Below are 21885 nucleotides of genomic sequence, written 5' to 3' on the forward strand. Positions count from 1 at the left end.
TTTTTTAAAGCAACAATGAATATCAAAGAGAGTACAATGAAATCCTTAATATGTGAAGAGAAAGTAACTCCTAATCTAGAATTACATATTCAATGAAACAATTTCTTAAGAACAATGACAACCGATGACACTTAAAGAAATTCTAAAGTATAACATTTGCTACTTGAATATAGCCGGATTGCACAATGAGAAGAAAAAGTGATTCAAACTGACGGTGTTACTAACTTAGATGTCATTGTACTTCTATCGCAGAGGTTGAAGGGCTGGTGTTGCTATTTTCTAAAGTGATATTTGAGCACAGACTTGAAGGACATGAGGGAGTGAACCATAAAGATCATTTCGAGCATGGAAGACAGCATATATATAAGGTCTGGGGTCAGTGTGGGGAGTATGCTTAGTGTGTTCAAGGAGCAACAATGACATCTTTCCTGGGACAGACAAAGCCACCAGCAGAGTGGTAGGAGATGAAATCAGAGTCATTAAACAACCACATTATGAAGAGCCTTTTTAGATCATTGTAAGGACTTTGGTATTGTTCTGAGTGATTGAGGAAGTCATTGGAAGATTTTGAACTGAGAAGTTACTTGATCTGACCAGGTGGATGAAATGTTTAGAAATGATTTAGGTTCAAAACCCCCAAAATTATTCTTCCATGGACTAATGTAATCTTGTACTTATGAGACTTTGTACTGATCTAGTTTGTTATAAGAATAGAATTTAAGAGGGAGTAGATAACACACATGTCTTTTACGGTAGATTCTCTTCCCTATTTATAATCTCCATCTAACAGGCTTTTAAAAGGAACTGGATTACAGAATATTTAAGGTCACACTTAAATAATGATGCTTCCAAGAATTATACCATTCTATGCCCAACAGCTTCTCCTTGTCTCTGTCAGGATTAGTTAATTAGCTAAGAAGGGGTCTGTGTGTACCACTAAAAACTGACCAGTTAAATTCTTTTTTTATAATAGTGACTTTGGATTTACATTATGTTCTAGATACTCTGGATTTGCTCCTCCAGATCCACTCTCTATGTCTCTCCATACTGCTTTGTATCTCTGGCTTCCATTTGGGTCCTCTTAATGGGAAACACTAGAGATGTGACTTAGGGAGAGAGGTTGAGTAGTATCTTCTATGGGCTCCTTCCCTGCCATGTGGTGAGCTGTCCGTGGCCCTTTTCTCCAGTGAAGTGCCCAGCTCTTTTCTAAAACCCTTTTCTTACAGCTACGAGCCCTTTCCTGGTGCTAGGTAACCATTCTGTCTCCTTGATCTTGAAAGCCTAGTAGTGGTAAAGTCTCCCTGTTCTTGTTATCCCTGGGATGCTTTACCATCCCTCATTGGTTTCCCTTAACTTTGTCCCACCTCTGTCAATAATTCCTTCATAAAATTCTCCTTAATGACTCTGTTAAGGTGCCATTTGTTTTCTGTCCACACTCAGACTGACACACAGAGTAAGTTCAATCAGTTATATTTACCAACTTGGGCTTTCTTTTTATAAGCTTTACTTTTTTTAATTTTATGATGTCATATTTGAAAGTTTTACGTTTCTCATATTAAAAAATAACTAAATATGGACTCAACAATGATTTATTCAGTATAATACAATTCAATACAATGAGCTAAATGCAATGCCCTATGTACTAAAGAGGCAAATAAGAGAAGGATCTTAGGCAACTTTAGAGATTGGTAAAGACTCCACTGAGAAGGTCAGTAGGACTTGGCCCCTCACTACTCCTTTCAACTCAGAAACTGTGGGTCTCACTGCATAACAGCCTCAAGATAACCAGGGTTAGCTGCTCCCACAGTGTCAGTCCAAACTTTCTTCAGGGCTCCCTTGCTTCAGCAGAGCTAATGGCATCTGCCTGCAACTGTGTGGGCATGCACACACACGCACACACACTTACACTCAGAGAAGTTTGGCTGTAAGGATTATGTACGTGCTGTTAAAACAATTTGTTTACATGAAACGACTAATTTTAAAGCATACTGAATTGAAAGTTTTAAAAAACTGTTGAAACAGGGAAATGGTCAATAGATAAGCAGCATTGTTTGAATTTGCACTTTAACAAGTCCTGATGATGCTTTCTATAAAAGTCTTGCTACCAATATGATGAATGGAGATCTATCATAATGTATTATTATTACAATGAGTTCTGCCAGATTTCTATGAAATCATGACTTATGAATAGCTTTGACATCTAGAAATGGAAACTTTCAGGATATAGAAGCATCCTTCATAAAAAAAATAGAATACTCATTAGCCAGTCTGATTTTATGCAAATCAATTTTGTTGGTTTCATGTAGCCTCAGCACTCCCCCTAGTTCACTGGGGACTGAGGTGTTCTGGACAAAGCGCTTTCTGTACTAGACTCTTCTGCACCAGAATAGTCCTGCGCAAACTTGGATGAGTTGGTTTTCTAGCTCTGTCTCTTCATGCAAATCGATAGAGGATATCTGTTGTAGGATGAGTTGTGTCCTGACCAAAATGCACATGCTGAATTCTGAACCCACAACAGCTCAAAATGTCACTATATTTGGAGACATAGTCTTTAAAGAACTAATTAAGTTAAAATGAGGTTATTGGAGTAGTCCCTAATCCACTATGACTGGTATCCTTATAAAAAAAAAAAGAAAGAGAGAGAGATTGGGACACAGATCACTGAGGGACCCATGCGAAGACACAGGGAGAAGACAGTTGTCTACAAGCCAAGGAAAGAAACTTTGGAAAGTATTAACAAAGCTGACACCTTGTTCTTGGACTCATAGCCTACAGAATGATGAGAAAAATTAATTACCACTCAGCCTGTGATATTTTATTATGGCAGCCCTAACAAACTACTATACTCCTTAATAGCTATTCTTGGTTTTAGTTTAGTGCATTTCAGCTGGTGATTAGGGTCTAACCTCCTCTTAAGCTTCTCTTCTCTTCACTCCCCTCAACACTTGTCACACAGGAAGATTTGTTCCCACCCTCCAATCCCTTCACCTAAACTGTGACCTCCACACATCCCACTTCTCTTTTCTTCTGGTACCTTGCCCCCTTCATTGATCCTCTTTTTCTTATTAACTCTACTAACTCACTAAACTATCTTTCAACCCTTCCAAACTTCCTTTAACCCTGGCACTCCATAAATGTTAGTCAAATAAACGAAGAATCACACTAATTTCTCTTTCTTTCCTTCTTCTCGCTCCAAAATCTGTGAGATTCTTTTGCATTTACTGCCTTCTCCTCTCCATTTCCCACTCACTTTTCACCCCCTACAATCTGGTTCTTGGCTCTCATCATTATAATGAAACGATTCCATAAAGTAACCTAAGACCACAGCCACTGCTATTAGCACCTTTTTGAGAATAAACTTTCCTTTTCTTTCAAACAGAGTGAACAGGGTGAGCAGAATACAGACTGGTTTCTTTCCTTAGCTACACAACCATCTCATATAGCCATGCTCGGAATTTCATAATTTCCAAATTCAGTTATCTTATCTCATCCTCACTTTTCAGAACTGACTTCAGTATTTGACACTATTGAGCACTCTGATCCTGGAAGCTCTCTCTTCTCTGGTTTTCCAGGCCTGTCTTCCTGCTTTTGATGGCACCTTAGGCATCCTTAAGCATCTCCTGCCCCCACCCCTCCCAGGGGTGCTCCTGTGCTCCCTGGCATGTATGTGAGCTAGCTGTCGCGCGCGCTCTCTCTCTCTGTGTCTCTGTCTCTCTCTGTCTCTCTCTGTCTCTGTCTCTCTCTGTCTCTCTGTCTCTCTCTCTCTCTCTCTCACACACACACACACACACACACACACACACACACATACACACACACTCATCAATCCCAGAAATAATTAGTCCTCAAATTTCTGTCTTTGGTCTTCTCTTCCAACTCTCTTTGGTCACTAACATTTTAGAAATACTCTCATGACAACCACCACATCTCTGCAGTTCTCTCTTGACTTAGGGCCCCAATTCTATGTCTCTCTGAGTCAGGCTTGAATTTCCATTTGAGCATTAGTCACTTTCACATGGAGATTTCACTGGGTGTATCATACTTAACATATCTAAAACTGAATGTCTCCTATTCCCATAGATTCTTTCCAGGTGTGATGTTACTATTCCAATCACCCAGACTAAAAAAACTCAGGGCTGACTCTCCCTCTCCCTCTCACTTGAACTGCACATATAATCTGTAAACATGTCCTATTGGTCCTGTCTTCTAAAAATCTCTTAAATTCTTCTCCTTTTCGTTTCATTCGATAAATAGTTTAGTGTAGAGGTTAAGATCATGGGTGCTGGAGGCAAATCAACTGGATTCAAATCCAGGCTCCCCTGCCACATACTAGTTATGGAAACTTAGAACAGTTTTATTTGCCTTCTCATCTGTAAAAATAGGAATAATAACAACCTATCTTATATGATTGTTTGAGAATTAAATAAGTTAATGTGTGTGTAGCAATTCTTAATTATTTGCTCACTCAACCTGGTTCCTCTTTCTAAACACCCAGCCAAACTGCATGTCCTGGGTCCCTTACAGCTAAGTGGGGCCATGGAATGTGAGCAGAAGTATTGTGTCACTTTCAATTAAAGGTGGTTAGGGGCTCCTGGGTGGCTCAGTCGGTTGGGCATCCGACTTCGGCTCAGGTCATGATCTCGCGGTTTGTGAGTTCGAGCCCCGCATCGGGCTCTGGGCTGACAGCTCAGAGCCTGGAGCCTGTTTCGGATTCTGTGTCTCCCTCTCTCTCTGACCCTCCCCTGCTCATGCTCTGTCTCTCTCTGTCTCAAAAATAAATAAATGTTAAAAAAAAATTAAAAAATAAATAAATAAATAAATAAAGGTGGTTAAAGACCTACATTTCCTATGCTCTCTCTTCTGTTTTTGAGGCAACATTGGAAGCAACACGTAACAGTGGTGAAGTCAGATGATGGGAAAGTTCTGAATCTCTGGAGAAGAGCTGCCCAGGTGAGACACCCAACCACAAGCTTCTTGCAGTGAATTTTGTGTGGAAGAGAAGTAAACTTTAAAACTTTTATTGTGTTAAGTCACTGAAATTTAGGGTTTTTTTTTTAATAGCTGCTAGTATTATTTATTCCAAACATCATACAAGTACACTGGAAACAATATCACAAATACTAAGTACTCAATAAATGATAGAGATTACTATTTCTACTACCACTATATTAGCTTGAGTCCAAATCATCTTTCACTTAGATTATAAAAAGATCACATAAAATGTCAGCTCTTTCTGGCCTGAGTAGTTCACTTATTTAGGACATACTTTGCTATAAAAGTCTTTTTTTTTGAAGGCTTTGTTTTGCCCAGTTATATGGTTGGTAAATTCCAGACGGATTATTGTCTGGAAGCAGCAAAAGATTATTATTTTGTGATCTCTATAAAGAGGACAACAATAGATATTCCATTCCTTCTTTACTGCCTCAAGGACAAATGTAAGTGATGCCAGGAGTTTCAGACCTTCACAAATTGCAACTTCTTTCCCTCCACCTGCATCTCAGCCCCCTGCATGTAGATGTCACGTTGACTTAAATTCAAATCCTGGCTGTCCCACATCCTCTCCTTCTTCCTGAGTCTCCCCATGTATAGGATATGCTTTTATGGCCAATTCTTTGGTGAAACAATATGTACTTCCCCTGTTTCCATCAGGCCCTTAGTTTACCTTTTTTAAGAATAGTCTTTTTGAACATTTCTTTATTATGTATGGAACATATTTTAAGTGCTCTGAATGTGCTTTAGAGAGTTGATAGACAAAAAACGTCAGCAGATCGGTGTCTGGGAACAAATCTAGATTTTTTTAATATTAATTATTACAATACGCAATTCTCTTTTAGGAAGTGAGAGTCTTTTTTTTTTTTTACAAACTGTGTTTTAAATTCAGACTTCATGCCTTTAAATCTCACCCTCTCCCCAATCTGTTTTTTTTTTTCATCAATTCACCATCATATCTTTTTTTCATATTTTTTAATTTAAAAACATTATTTGAGAGAGAGACAGAGAGAGAGAGAGAGAGTACAAGCTTGGGAGAGGGGTAGAAGGAGAGAGAGAAGGAGAAAGAAAGAATCCCAGTCCAGCACAGGGCTCAATCCCATGAACCATGAGATCATGACCTCAGCCAAAATCCAGAGTTAGACGTTCAACCGACTGAGCCACCCAGGCACCCCCACCATCATATCTTATCCACTATTCCAACATCCACTAAATGCTACCTTCTTCATCAAGTTTTTCCTCTGAAAAAAAATAGTATTAATAATAACAGCCAACATAAATATGAATTTTCTGAGCATCCAGCATGCATCTCATTTGACCCTTACAATACCAGCATGAGGTGGGTATAATTATCATCCTGTCTTACAGGTGAGGAAAAGGAGGCTTAGAACACTGATGTTCCTTTTCCAGGATCACACAGCTACTCAGGGCAGCACAAGAGTGAATGATTTTCTGGGAAGGACACAACCAAGCACGGCTTCACATTTGAATGTAGCACCTGACTCCACAGCCCAAGAGTATAATAGCACCAGGCAATACTGCAAGCATCGTGGTATTTCTCCCTACCTACGCCTGTGTACTTGACACACCTCCATGAAAACATTCACCATACTCGTCTTATACTATCATTTCAAGCACTCCTTTGCGAACTCTTTGAAGGCAGTTATGGCAGTACATAAATACCCATTGCAACAGATAGAAAAGTTGCTAGTGTCTGTAAGACCAGTGACATTCCTCTTTTAATATTGTAATTTTTAAATTTTATTACTTTTTTAGAATTATGGCACTTTTTTTTTTTAAGTCAACTCTATGGCCCAGCTTGGGGCTTCAACTCACGACTCAGAGATCAAGAGTCACACGCTCTGCCAACTGAGTCAGTCAGGCCCCCCAGTGACAGTCTTCTTTTAAATGTATTGCTGTCTCTATTTCAGTGTGTCTTCATTGCCAAGAGAATAAAATTCTGGGTTCCTTATGTAATCTAAAGAGGAAGATGATTTTCTTTGTCCTCTCAGGTTGGTTTTGCTCTTAGTGAAATAATCCATTGTACAAATTACTTTTGTCCTGGCTGTTCCAAACGGGGTCATTCCCCCTTGCTTCACCTTATGAGTAGAGATTGTATCTTCTTTTTGTTTTGTAACCACTTATATAGGGGAATGAGTGTCCCTTCAATAAGACTTGCTAACTGTGCAGGCACAGGACAGAACATGGCAGGCACTTTAATGGTGGTGAAATGAAATACTCCACTATCAGTAGAGAGAGATATTGCAAGGGTGAGTGTAAGCCCACTGTATGTCAACAGTGCAAGTATTTATGCCTTTTAAACCTATAAGAAAATTAATTTCAGGTCTTTTTTCTTAGGATAAATGCTTACATTTGCACAGGATTTACATTCTTAATCTCCCCCTTTGTCTCTAGAACTTTGTGAGGTAGAATGTTATATTTTAATGTAATATATATGTTATTGCTGTGTTTATACATCTTAGTCTGCTAACGTGGGCAGCTATAACAAAATACCACAAACTGGATGGCTTATAAACAACAAAAATATATTTCTCACACATGGGGACACTAAAAGTCCTAGAACAGAGTGCCAGCATGGTCTGGTGAGGACTTTCTTCCAGGTTGCAGACTTTTCATTGTATTCACACATGGCAGAAGGGGGGAGCTAGGTCTCTGTAGTGTCTCTGTCTTTTTATCAACAACATCCACAAGAATTTAATAATTTCTTCAGTTGTGATATATTTTTTAATATCCCTGAATGAATTGAAGGATAGGAAGTGGGGAGTCTAGCTTTTGTGGTGCTAAAGCTGTGTATTTGCTTTAGGAATCGGTTTATGGATGCCAAAGCATCTGCTCTGGCACAACTTGTTCTGCAAGTCATTATAATAGCTTTCAAATAATTTGTTGATTTTTTTTTTGGCTGGGGTGTGTCTTGTCTGACTGACACAGCTGTCACTGGTCAATTGATGGCCTTTTTGTGTCTCTGTTGACATGGAGGAGCGTGTGTACTCCTCAATGACTTCCCCATCAAAGCGATAGTCACTGGATGATGTACAGTCTCAATAGGTGGAAAAATTGTCCATGCTGTTTAGTTATTTCTGGGCTGTTCACCAGGATATTAAAGGATCTGACAAAGGATACAAATCAACAGCCAGATGAAGAGATACAGAGGCCAAGGAATGGGGAAAGGGAAAGAGCTCCATGCCCTCTCCAGGCCCGCCATTCTTCTCCCACCAACCTGGAGCCCCTGGAGTCCCTTGGAAGGGCACTCATCTAATCATGAGAACTATTCGCCTCCCCAAGGCCCCACCTCCTAATACCATTACTTTGGGGATTAGGATTTCAACATAAGAACATTCAAACTTTTGGACTATAGCAATACGACACATAAATGTAAAACATTATATAAAGCTCTCATACGGCACTATTTATAATATAAGCCATAAATGTTATGCTTGCTGTACAGGTGGAGAAACTGAAGTTCATGCAAACTATTACTTGGCAAAAGTTGTATAGATAATTCAAGGCAAGCCGAGGACTCCACCTCAAGTCTGATTTCAAGTCTAGTGAAACCTTTCCATTTCATCTTGGCTCCCATAACCCAGAGCTGTGATTTGGATGTTTCTAAGCATGTTGAGGTAGCTTCCTGACCTGAAGAAAGTTATACCCTTTATAGAAATACAATTAATACCTGTTGTATCACCAAGGTGGGTCTTAAGAGCTTGCAAGACTCAGACATACAGATCTGCATTTGTGAATTCCCTTCACACACTGTATAATTTCTCATTGCCAGTGCACACACTATACAGACCTCAACTTCAAAATTCTCTGGACACCAACATTTCCAATACTCAGCTTCATGAGAAGGGAAATTCATGTGATTTCAAAGACTTAATGACAAACACAGTACAACTTGCTCTTGCCAACAATTTTTATGTGTGAAATTCCACATTTAGGCATTTTTTCTTTGTAGCCTAACAATGGCAAATGCCCTCTGACACCTTAGGGTAGATGAATTTGTAAGAAACATTCCTTAAAGCAGGTATGTACAGGATGTAAAGAAAGTGTTAAGAAACAAAGCAGGGATATAGGAAGATTAACCGTTGAGCCAAAAAAGAGCAAACTGGGAGATTTACAGTTTTGCTTACTGTAACGCACTGATTTGTGTCCCCCTAAAAGATAATGTTGAAGTCCTAACCCCAGGTACTTATGAACACAACCTTATTTGGGCATAGGGTCTTTACTAGTGTAATCAAGTTAAGATGAAGTCATATTGGATTGGGGTGAGCTCTAAATTCGATGACTGGTGTCTGGATAAGAGAAAGGAGAAAAAGATTTGGATATAAAGACACAGAGGAGACACAGAGAAGAAGGCCATGTGAAGACAGAGATAGATATGGGGGTGATGCCGCTAAAAGCCAAGGAATGCTAAGGATTGTGGGAGGCTCCGGAAGCTAGCAAGAGGCAAAGAAAGATTCTTCCCTAGAGCCTGCAAAGGGAGCATGTCAATAACTTGATCTCTGACTTCTGGCCTCCAGAACTGTAAGAGAATAATTTTCCATTATTTTAAACTACCCAGTTTGTGGTAATTTGTTACAGCAGCCTCAGGAAACTAATATACCTGCTTAACACCTCATCCTCTATTTCCAGTGTATTCTGTGACAAAATTTCGAATTTGATCTTTGATTTAATCCTTTTCAATTAAATAATGCTCTTTAATTTTTGTTCTGATACACCATCCTGGCTGTCCCCTTCTTTTCTTGCCCCCTTGGCTCTGCTCTTCTAACAAGCCTGCCTATACATTCTTTTATCAATGGGCTACCCTCCTCCTCCCCCACAGCGCACACCCCTACACCAAGAGTGTGAATGCTCCTATCTGCCCCCTACAAGAAAACTACTCCCCTAACACTTTATTGTTTTCATGAGGTTTGCACTCTTTTTACTCATGTTAGTGGCAAAAATCATTTTACATTACACTAAATATCAACCTACTAAAATATAATATTGGCACAATTTCTAATAATGTCTTAAAAATAATAACATGGAGTTTCTTAAAAGTCATTGTCTTTAGTCTTTACAAATTCCCCGGATTCCAGTTGTTCAAACAACCTGTGGGAGCTAAATGAAATCGCTTGAAGGTAGATTGTTGGATGATCCCAGAGTCACTGTACAGACTCACCCCAAAGCCAATCACAGGGATCTCTACTCCTTTGCCAAACACTCTACCGAGAACATTCTTATAGCCTTGGGGAGGGAAGGGAGGGAGGAAAGGGGGCTGGGAGTGGGCGTGAAAACAATGGCCAACTTGCAAGGGCAATCAAATGCCCTAGCAACACTGCCTGGTGATTGCGTGATCACTAAGGTTTTAAAGTTAAATTTACGCAGTTGTCACTAGCTCAGTGGTGACTCCCCAGCCCTTGCCTAGCCCAGTGCATGGCTCGTAAAATCCAAAAGCTAGCGAATGGTGGTCACAGCGGGGCCTAAGGGTTCTAGTAGTGGTCCCTCCAGAAAAAAAGAGAACAACTCCCTTCCCCCGGGGAACAATATTTCGTGATGAGCTGTGAACCAAAACTATTGCTACCACCATCGCTATAATTCTATCCACGGTAATTATCATAAAGGCCTGAGGACACCCTGCAGATGAAAGTTCTGAATAACTGTCATGACCAGGAGATTGAAGACCTCACCAAAAACCAGGTGTTCAGAATCCACTGGACGGAAGTCAGTTATGACATCGCAATCCCAGTTCACTCTGTGAAGCGATTTCAGGGGATATGAGACAACTCAAAAGGAATACATAGATGGGATTTATTTTTATACACAGCGTGCTTGGCTCCAGGCCGCCCCATCATCCCCTCCAGATGCTTGGGCCTGTCCTTAGGGGCTCTGGACCGCCAGGCTCCAACGGCCTCGCAGCGGCCGCCGCCGCCTCCGCGCCGCCTGCTTCCCGGGACAATTCGGCCCCGCAGTCTCTTCCAGGGGGCGTCCCGGTCGGCTGTAGTCCTCGGGGCTTCGGGAGCGCCCGCCCAGGAGCGGGAGCCCCGCAGGGCACCCTGGCGTCCGGGCTGCCGAACGCGCGCCCCTAGTCTTGCGCCCCGTAGCGGCCCCGAGGGGCGGGAGCCGAGCTGGGCGGCGAGGCCGGGCCGGGGGCGCACGGCGCCCCCAGAAGTGCGGGCTTCCCCCACCCCCGGCGGCGACCCCACCTCCCGCCCCCGCTGCGTGCGCGCGGGTGTCCGTCTGTCTGTCTTCTCTCTCGACGTCAGTGGGAATTTCCAGCCAGGAAGTGAGAGAGTGAGCGAGAGAGAAAGAGAGAGAAGTGCACCAGCGAGCCGGGGCAGGAAGAGGAGGTTTCGCCACCGGAGCGGCCCGGCGACGCGCTGACAGCTTCCCCTGCCCTTCCCGTCGATCGGGCCTCTCGCCGCCGCCGCCGCCGCCGCCCTCGGCCTGCGCCCCGCCGCCGGCCCCGCTCCGAGAGCCCTAGCGCAGCCCAGGCCGGAGCCGCCGCGGCCGGGAAGGCGGCACCGCCGCGGCCCGGCCACCGCGCGCCCTGCGCTTGCCTCCGCCCGCGCTGCGGACATGGCGCGGCGCTGACTGTGGCCCGGCCCGGCGACACCGCGCGCCCGCTCGCCCGGACCCGACCCGCCCCGCACGGGACCCGCTCCGGCCCCGGCCGGCCGCCGCCTTTTCCTTCCCCAGCCCGCAGGCCCTCGCCTCCCGGGAGGGGAGCCCACAGGCGCAGGGAGGCCGAGCGCGGACTCGCCACCAGGGTAAGCCGAACTCGGGCAAGTGGGGGCCACGCCGGGGACGTGTGGCCCGAGTCCCGCCACCTACCCGCCCCGCACCCCCTAGACCTGCTCAGACTTCCTCATTCCTGCGCTAACCGCTGGGCTAGACCGGACGCAGGACCAGGTTGACAGGAGTTGAGAGGCACATGGGATTGGCGACAGGGGCGAAAGGCACATCTGGACTTCGCAGGGGCCGGCTGGCCAGAGGGCCGCGGCTGCCCGGGCCGCCCTGTCTCCCCGCGTCCCAGCGCCGGGCGGGAACGGGAAGCAGGGGGGAACTCTTGCAAACTTTTTTAAAATCATCACCCCCACCCCTACCCCCTCCTTGGCGGGTGGCTTGGGGGTTGAGGTGCGCTTTGGAGAGGGGAAGGTGGTTGGTGCAGTGCTGAACCAGATTTCACCTAAGGGCGGTCCATGAAATGAAAGCAGAAGTGTATGTCAGTCCTCTTGACTGGGAAAGCCCTCCCCAGCACCCCCCCCCCCCCAATTGAATAAAACAGCCTTATTCCTTCATCCCCTACTTCAAAAAGAAGCCTCTGCTTCACACGCACACCCCAACCAGGACATAATATATTCACCTACTATAGAATCTGTACCTTACTTTTCAAAAAATAAGGAGGCCCTGGTACTGACCCTACAGGGCCTGGCGTCTGAAAAAAGAAATTACCTACTTAGAGCACTTTTTAGACACCGATTATGTAAAACACTTGGACATCGGCACCGGAGCACCGGGTGTCGTGCATGACCTCCAAAACAAGAATGATGATATAAACAAAGCCTATCCTAAACACAAGTTTTCCTATAGTCTTTACAAATAGATACCAATGGAGATGTTTGCCCTGATTTATTGGTCTGTAGTGAAACCTAAATGGGACTTGATGACACAGTATTTGATTATCAAGATTTAAGACATTTTCATGGACTTTGTTAAGTAGGGTGTTTCAGCACTGCAGCTTATTAAATAACTATATTTAACTTAAAGATATTGTTATAAAGCCCATAATCTGAGAAAATGACTATAGTATTACTAAAACATTTAATAACTCTGGCATACAAATGTTCTGTCAACTGGTGATCTTTGGTAAACCCTGAAGCTTGGGATTAAGATGTTCAGTGCTTATTTTTTTATAGCAAAGCATCTCAATTGAATATTCTTGAGTAATTTAAATTGCATAGTGTTTGTTAAAACTAAAAGGGAATCTTGATTAAAATAAAGTTCTTAGCTGAAGTATGTTGTTTTCCTAATTTTAATATTATGCTTTCTAGAGGTGAATCCTTTTACTGTTTGATGCAGTAAAGAAATTATGTAAATAATTTGAAGCAAAGTATTTTTTGAGCTTATGAACTTGGGAAGACAGGAAATACAAAGATTTGTTTCCTGTAGCATTTTACATTTATCGTGTAATTAAATTGCTAAGGGGAGCTAAACATGTATCATAAACGGAAACATGAAATCTCCTGAAACTATTCATCCATATTAATATACCTGCAACTCCTCAATGCCCTCTGGAGCTTGTTTAGATAAAATGTCTTCCTGGGCCACAGCCTACTGGACAAATGTGAACACAAAGAAAGGCTCATTATGTGTAGATTTAATGCTGGCACTGAAATACTGCTTGCTGTGAATAGTAAATCACTTCTAATGTGTTTGAAAGACTTTTTAAAGGAAATGCTATAATCCAATTAGGGCTTGGTGGGTTTGAAAATTAGGGTTTGAAAATCTGTTGTCTTTGTTTTCAAATTTCAGTTTGATCTAATGTTCAGCAGTTGTCATTCAGATGGGCTGAATAAACACCCTGTTTTTCAAATCGAGTTAGTAAATACTGGAGTATGTATACAAAAATAGTCCTTCCCCTTTGTAAGCACTGCTTTGATCTTTGTACTTCCTTCTTACTTCTGCCTCTTAAGCCCATCTGTGATGACTGAGTTGCCGATGGTAAACGCTCAGTCTGAAATACGCAGAATTTTAGGTTTAGTGATCATATTTCTCGTATTTCTCTTGTCATGTTCCTTGGAACAAACTGAGGCTGGTTTAAGAAACTGGTATTTAGGCAGGTTGTTTTTACTACTGCTTTCAAACTTTCAGATAATTGATGAAATTACTGCCTTGACTTTCAGGGATGGCTCATTGTGGTAGATAGAAGATCTAGATAAGAAATCACAGGCTGCTGGAATCTTGGACTATCATTCAATCAGCAAGATCTTATTTTTTACCTAATTTATGAGAGGTATTCCCCCTGTTCAGAAGAGGTGAAAGTTCTGGCTTCTGGGGGGAAGTGGTTACTTCATAACCTTCAATTAGTTTGAACTTGGGAGAAGTCAGAACAGTATTGATGTTTTAAAATAATAAGTTTGAAAAATATGAGTTTTGTATGGATTTTTGATAAAGTAGTCAAAATATCATCTTTTTCTTCATCAGAACTTCTTCGTAGATGTGCTGTTCTGAGCATAGAGATAACTGCAGTATAAAGTGTATCTGGAAATGCAGAATAGTTTAACCAACAGAATAAGCATTCACATTACGCTCTTCAAGACTTCAGATTGAACAGGAGTCACATTAGCAGGAATGGATGGGTTAGAATCAATGGCTATACAAAATTTCTCATAAATTTTCTTTTAGTACGGAGATTGATTGGTTTTCTGTTTATAGTATGAATCATCTATGGTGGCGTGATTGTTCTACGTTGTAAGAACAGAAGAAGGAAGAGAAGGAAAAAAAGAAATTTAGTGTTAGAGGACATTTTGAAACGTTCTCCTCTACGTCTACATTTATGTCTGGTCAGAGCTAATTGACAACTGCTTCTTGGAGACCAGTAGACCACACTGAAGCAATTTATGCTGCTTCCTGAGAATTGATTCTCATTCGCACTCTTGCACCTCCCACAAATAACTGAACTCACCTGTAGTTGTCTCAGAGGTGAGCAGGTAAACTATCAGAAGCATATGCACCCGTATGAATTGACCCTGTCACTCCTTAGAACCCCAACGAGTTGACCCTGTCACTCCTTAGAACCGCAATGAGTTGACCATGTCACTCCTTAGGAGACCTTGAGGATTTTTAAGAACTAGAGGCATTCAGCCTTAGGAAAGAATGTTTGGACTTGTGGCACCGTTCTACAGGTTAGTTTGGCTCCTTGACCTTTGTTTTAAACAATAAAGATTAATATTTGAAACCACATAGTTTGGTAGAGTTAATAGAGTAACATAACTGAGACTCCTGTCTTTGTAATATTTCATTAATGAGTATCTAGTGCCTCACTCTTAAATAAAAAAAAAAAAATAGCATTCTTTCCATGATGATAAACTTGCTTTATACTTTTGGTCTCTGCTGTATTAAGAGAGGGTGTTCCTGGGTGCAAATTAATGTCCTGTCTTTCATATTTCAGCTGAGGCTGATAGACCTTCCCTTGAAAATCAGCTAATTGTTTAGAAAATAACTTGTGAAATAGTATTTGATTGCTTCACTACAAATAATTTAAAGCCTAACAGTTTTACACAAAAGTAATAAAAGATGTGATTTGTTCAAGATTATAGAATCCTCAAGAGTAAAGTATGAATGAAAATATTTGTTTAGAGTATTATTCATAAAAATATCATTGTATTTTAAATCTTAAAAAGAAATCAATTATTCTCCTCATTTTTCTGTAAGAACTAATAGATTTAATTATTAGTAGTACAAGTTTCATCTCCTTTAATTTGTTGCCTATTTTTGCAATTAGAATAACGAAATGGATAGTTTAATTCCCCATTACAGACTGGCTTATTACTTTTTATTTATAGTTCACCATTAGGTCAAAAATCTTATAACCAGGTTTTATTCTGGCCCATACTTTCAATAGATATTAATAAGTTCAAACTATTTATAGACTCCATTTCTTTAAATGGTGAAAAGAGATTCTGACTGGTGGAGCTTTAAAGAAGAAAGTAAGATTCTGTATGGCTTATTAAGAGGCTAATTATTTTTTTAAAAAGAATCTAAAGGAAAAAATAATAGGCAGGAAAAGAGCTATCTGAAAGAATCAAAATCCTATAGTTCCAGCTGAAAAGAAAACATATCTAATTTATACTGACAAAGGCCTATCCGGCATTCAGCATTGTGCTTGTTGGCACATAGTAGGTAATCCATAACAATTTTTTAGTGAATGAATGACATAAGTTTTATTTTGTTTTGTTCAAAAGTAGGGCAACTGTTTTCTGCAAGGAACAAAAATTGCACTATTTTGCCTTATCTTCTGGGAAGAAAGAACCCCAAAACTAATTCTTGCTTCCTAAATACTATATTCTTATCTAAGGAGCACTTGAAATTTACTAGAACAAATAATTTGTTAAAAAGTATCCAGTGCCTTCCAAAAGGAAAGCATTTCATTCTGAAAGATGAGTCTATGAACTGGGGGAAAAATGGCTTTTAGTTTCCAAATTTTAAAGGCACTTCTGAAACAAGGTAATAAAGTAATTGAAATGATAAAAGATGCTTATGCATGTAAAAAATGTAACTTTTTGGCTACTCTAGAATTTCTCTGAGCTCCACTGAAACTGTAATTTCAATATTAGTATCTCCAAAAAAAGAAACAATGCTATACACACTGCTTTGTAATCCAGAGATTGTTAAGGCCTATTGAAATTAATCAATTAAAAAGTAAAAAAATGTGTTAAGCTATCCAGAATTAAATACTTACCGCATATAAAAAATTGGGGGTGGGGAAAGTTACTAGCTGGAAAACCTTAAGAATGAGGAGGCAGTTAGCAAGGTTTACTGTATTTTCCACTTTAATACTTTAATGATTTTGCAACACTGTAAAACCCAGGACCTCATTGTGTCAGGGTTTTGTTGATTATTTTTCTCTTGTAGCATTTTCAGAAAACTGTCCTTGAAACTCTAAATCTAATCAGGTATTCTGTATGAGACAGTATTTATGAAACGTACCCTCCAGACTAGGAAAGGGCACAAGGCCAACACTTCACAGTCCTGGTGTCCTGACCCCAGGGAGAGTTAGAACCATTTTATTGGAAATTGCTGATTTCAGTCCACTCTGCTTTGCTGCCCACTTAACTCTGGTTTTGACACTGACCTCTCTTTGAACACTTACAAACATACATTCAGTCTTCAAAAATTAATTTTAAAAATTATTTACAAATATATGTATAATCAGTCATTTTTATTGTTGCCAACAAACTAAGGAAGGAAGAAACTGAATGTTTACTTATATAACAAGTGCACTGTAAAGCTGTCATTGTTGAACAAAGTACTCACAGTCTGGGTGCCTGGGTGGCTCAGTTGGTTAAGCGTCTGACTCTTGGCTTCGGCTTAGGTCATGATCTCACAGTTTGTGATTTCAAGCCCTGCATTTGGCTCTGTGCTGGCAGCGCAGAGCCTGCTTGGAATTCTCTCTCTCCTCTCTCTCTCTCTCTCTCTCTCTCTCTCTGCCCCTCCCCCACTCACGCTGTCTCTGTCTCTCTCAAAATGAATACATACTTTAAAGAAACAAAAGTACTCACAGTGAATAGCAGCAGAGTTTGTTAGTTTAAATAATAAAATAATCCAAGTACTTTTCCTGTAGCTTCCCTGCGAGAAGTCTCTGTGGGAGGGATGAATTCTACTGTGTTGCATTATATAATCGTCTCAGTCTACATCTTCTGGGCATGAAGAGAAGCATAAACAAAAACACAAAACTATAATACTGTCCTCTATTAATCAAAAATCTGTGGACAATTCATACACTCTATACTGGAAAATAAAGCTATGGATTTTTTGTAGGTTTGAGGCTCTTGATGTATGAGTAGTATTTGTAGGTGAGATTTTCTTGTTTATAAAAAATACAAAACCTGCATAAAGTTAAGCACGCCTCTATAGAAAGCGTTTAGCATTAAAAAAAATTCGATTGCTATAATAAATGGCAGTCGTTTATAAAAATTATTTGTTACTCATTATTGTTTATCATGTGATTTGGACTGAACATATTACACTGTCTTTCAATGTCGGGACATACCTTTCCCTCCAGAAGTCAGCTTTTATCTCCAGAAATCAATTCTAACATATATCAAGCATGAAAGAAGAAAAATTAAAAGTGATGACAGAGTCCATAGTCAGTCTACCAATTTATTGGTTCTGTGCCCACGCCTGCAATTCAAAGAGTGCAAATAAATTACTTAATTGTCTTAGAAAATATGCCTTCCAAGATAAGAATTTTAGGAATGATGAGAATGACTCTTTTTTTAACATTAACATGAATTCCTGACTCATGTTTTATTGATACTGGAAGAGTTTCTTTGTCTAGCAGTTCTTAACTTAGGTATAGGTTTATTTTTTAGGATTTAACCATTTATTCATGTTTGATCATTAAGACTTGATTTATAAACTTCAGTGTTTTGTTTTTTGGTTTTTTTTAAACAGGGACTAAGAATGGTAGTGAGGTTGAAGGAAAAGAATCCCTTACAATTTATAGCATCTTGTATAATGCTGTCTAAATAATACAAGCACCTTTATGACTTATAAAGTTAAAATAGGAGGCGCCTGGGTAGCTCAGTTGGTTAAGCGTCCAACTCTTGATTTTGGCTCAGGTCACCATCTCACAGTTTGTGAGATAGAGCCCTGCCTCCGGCTCTGCCCTGTCAGCACAGAGCCTGCTTAGGATTCTCTCTCTCCTCCCTCCCTCTCTTCCTTTCTCTCTGCCCCCTCCCTCCTCATTTTCTAAATACATTTTCAAAATACATTTTCTAAAATAATGTTAAAATAAAGGTGATGTGGAAGGATAGGAGTATGAATGGTTTTTTATACAGAGGAAATTTAAGGTAGAAAGGAGCATGAACAAAGTAAAGAATAAAAATTAAATTAAACTTAATGCTTTTAATTCTCTTGGATATTGAGGAAAGTACTTAAGGGAATGCAAAAAAATACTGGTCTATATAAAATTAAAATTTAATATAAAATCTAGACAGTAGAAAGATTACTTTTAAAAATGTATTCACAATGCTAATTTCAAGCCAACCAGGAAGACTGGGAAAATACTTTTTGTTGGAGATAGATTAGCAGGAGCCAAAAACATAGCCAATCTCATACCATAACCATTTATTTTACCTATTTATTATGCTGTTAATACATAGTAAGGGATGTAAGTTAAATACTTAACGTGTGTGTGTGTGTTTAACCTGTGAGTCTTAGAAATTTGGTCAAAATGAAGAATAATGAAAGCATAAGTAATGTTTATCAGGAAAGTCCTCTATAAAATTAGGTCCTGAATTTTATTTGTGACTTGAATATGAACAGGATAAATTCTGTGTATCAGGAGGGGAGGGTCATAATGAAAAGAGAGAGAGATTGAAAAGAACTTTTCAATAGGCATTTCACTGTGGATTATCCTATTTTTGATTAATTGAAAACAATGGTTATTTCCCCCTTATTCTGAAAAAAATTTTAGAAGTCAGTTGTGATTAAGCAAACCTCAGTACACCTGGGAAATTAAAGTCAAAAGCATGGTATTTAGCAATTAAATGTATTTCCTTGCTTTCGTGCCATAACATAGCATTCGTTTAATAAAATATCTTTATGGTTTCTTCCATGTGTTTACCGAATTTCCCATTTTAGACACCGAACCAAATTTAAACACACCTTAGAACATTTAATATTTCCTGACTATTTTAAAACAGTACCTTAGGAGTCACTGACCCTGATGTTCTTTTTTATGATGGACAGGGAAAGTATCCCATTTCTCTTAGAAAGTCTACTATAATAGCCAAATAGGAATTAGTCCAGGTTGTTGAGAGTAGTTCAGTCCTGTGTTGAAATAGATGGATGATTTGGGGAGCAGTTGTGCTATAATTACTAAATACTTGTTAAACTGAAGGAATCCAGTCATTCAAGGAAACCATAGAAACAATAATTTTATTGCCGAGTCTCTTAAGTATATTCACATAGATACCCCCATCAGTATCCCAGTATCAAATCTATCGTCATCCTCATCCACCAAATTGCTACCTTTCCCCCACATTAAGCAATGCACTTGTTAGCCCGCTATGGCCCATTCAGTAGGTTCCCATGCCAGAAATCTAGGAACCTATTCTATATGCATACTTATCTCTTCCAATCACCAAGTTCTATTAATTCAGCCTCCTGCTCACCTCCAGAATCCATCCTTTCCTTATTGAATTTCTAGCTTTCATTTTTACGTTGCCTCCTGATTGTCTCCTTCTGTTCCATCTTTCATTCCAACATAAAGGTCAGCTTTCTAAAGTGCAAGTCTGATGATGTCACAATCTTTATGTTTCTGAAATGAATCTCTGTTGTCTTCACAAGCTGATTCCTGCACAGCTCACCTCCCACCCTTGCTCCTCACCTATCCTCTATTTCTCAAATCATCCATATCAATTTTCAGTTCCCTATCCACTGTGTTTTCGCACTTTGATTGTCTCTGCCTGCACCCTCCCTGTGTGAGGAGCGCCCTTCCCTTCCTGGCCAACTAATCAACCTTCAGGCATGGTTCAGTCTTCGCCAATTTTCTCTCTATCCTCTATCCATTTTCTCTGATCTTCGCATAATAATGTGCTCTCAGTCCATGTTCTGACTTCTTATGTTTTCTAGACGGAAAATATCTTGAGGGCAGGGATTTTATGTTACTTTGCATGTACATAATAAGTTTGCTAAATGAGTAAGTAAATAACTAGACAGAATGTCAGCAGATACTGACTAGGTAGCTGTTGATTAAGCTGTGTGGCTCTGGGCAAATTAATTAATTTTTCTGTGTTTCATTTTCTCTCTGTGAAAAAATGAGAGGGTTAGGCTAAATGACCATCTACTTCTAAAATTATTTGTTTCTTTGATATAATAGTATTATTCGGAAGACTTCAGATTTTCTTGCCTTATTGAGATAGGTCAACTTAAGGAAAATACATGTGAGAAAGTACAAAGACAATTTTTTCTTTTTTTTAACTTAGAGAGAGGGAGCATGCACGAGCAGGGGAGGGGCAGAGGAAAGAGAGAGAATCTCAAGCAGGTTCCACGCTCAGCATGGAGCCCAACATGAGGCTCAATCTCATGACCCTGGGATCACGACCTGAGCCGAAATCAAGAATCATATGCCCAACTGACTGAGCCACCCAGGTGCCCCTATTATTGATTGTCATTATGGTAATATGAGGAACTGTTTATTTTTGGATTATGAGTTATCATATGTGGTCTTAGTCTAGTTTCTTTTTGACATCAGGTGCTTCTGGGGTTACCTCTTTTCATTATAAATTAATGTCTGCTATGAACTTACATTCATATTTCTCCAAAGAAATTGAAGGCAATCTTGATACAGAAATTGAATATAAAATTCAGTATTTTAATTCTGAATGGGTTCAAGTTCTCACTGATTATAACTTTATTTGCAGGAGGGAAAAAGGGGAGTGGTAGTAATGTAAGCTCAATCCTCATCTGTCAGAACAAGAACATAATGTCTAAAATCAATAAATTAAGGAAAAAGATATAAACATAGTATTTGGAGATATGAAAAGAACCCCAGGAAAACCAAAAAGAGAAAGTTAAGAATGTAAAAAAGCCAGTCGTTCTGAAAAGTGGGATTGGAGAAGAGGAGATGTGGGGTAGGGGAATCTGCTTTTTTTATATAAGCTTTTCTGCCCTTACATAGTTGGATTTCTTTTTTAACCATTAATTCATTTGAATATATGTTGGGTCCTTTCCATATGCTAAGTTCTAAGTACTAGGAATACTGAACAAGACAGAAGTCCATAATTTCATGGAGCTTAGATCATGTATTTTCAGTTTAAAACATTTTCTCTTACATCATCCTTTTTAACATTGGAGAATCACATGACTAAAAGATTGCATTAATCATAAGAGTACAGCTTTAATGATTTACTTCAAAGTGAATACATTTAACTTAGGTGGTGCTCTAGAAAGAACGTTACCAGCATCCCAAAAGCCCTATTTCTGCCCCTTCATGGTCAGGACACCTACCCTTCACTCTCATTTAAAAGGTTTCAATTAATGACTTTTAGATTATATGCATGTTGATTCCATGAGTCCATGTATGAATTCATCCACATACAATTGAGAATTGACTGAATGAATTCATTACTCCAAGGTGCTAACAATAAGCTTCACACAAGTAAGAAC

At 39.9% G+C, this 21885-nt stretch overlaps 1 protein-coding gene across 2 annotated transcripts in view; it reads left to right on the top strand.

Annotated features, from left to right (window-relative positions):
• The first annotated feature begins 10828 nt into the window (after nucleotides 1–10828).
• Nucleotides 10829–21885, top strand: part of NFKB1 (nuclear factor kappa B subunit 1) — a 119614-nt gene continuing 108557 nt past the window's right edge. For both annotated transcript variants that reach the window (XM_060654542.3, XM_078445855.2), the window contains exon 1: nucleotides 10829–11756. The gene's annotated coding sequence lies outside the window, so the exon portion shown is untranslated. The remainder of the gene's footprint in view (nucleotides 11757–21885) is intronic.

Source organism: Panthera onca, chromosome B1 (genome assembly GCF_046562875.1).
Source record: "Panthera onca isolate mPanOnc1 chromosome B1, mPanOnc1 haplotype 2, whole genome shotgun sequence".
In the NCBI taxonomy this organism is placed as follows: Eukaryota; Metazoa; Chordata; class Mammalia; order Carnivora; family Felidae; genus Panthera; species Panthera onca.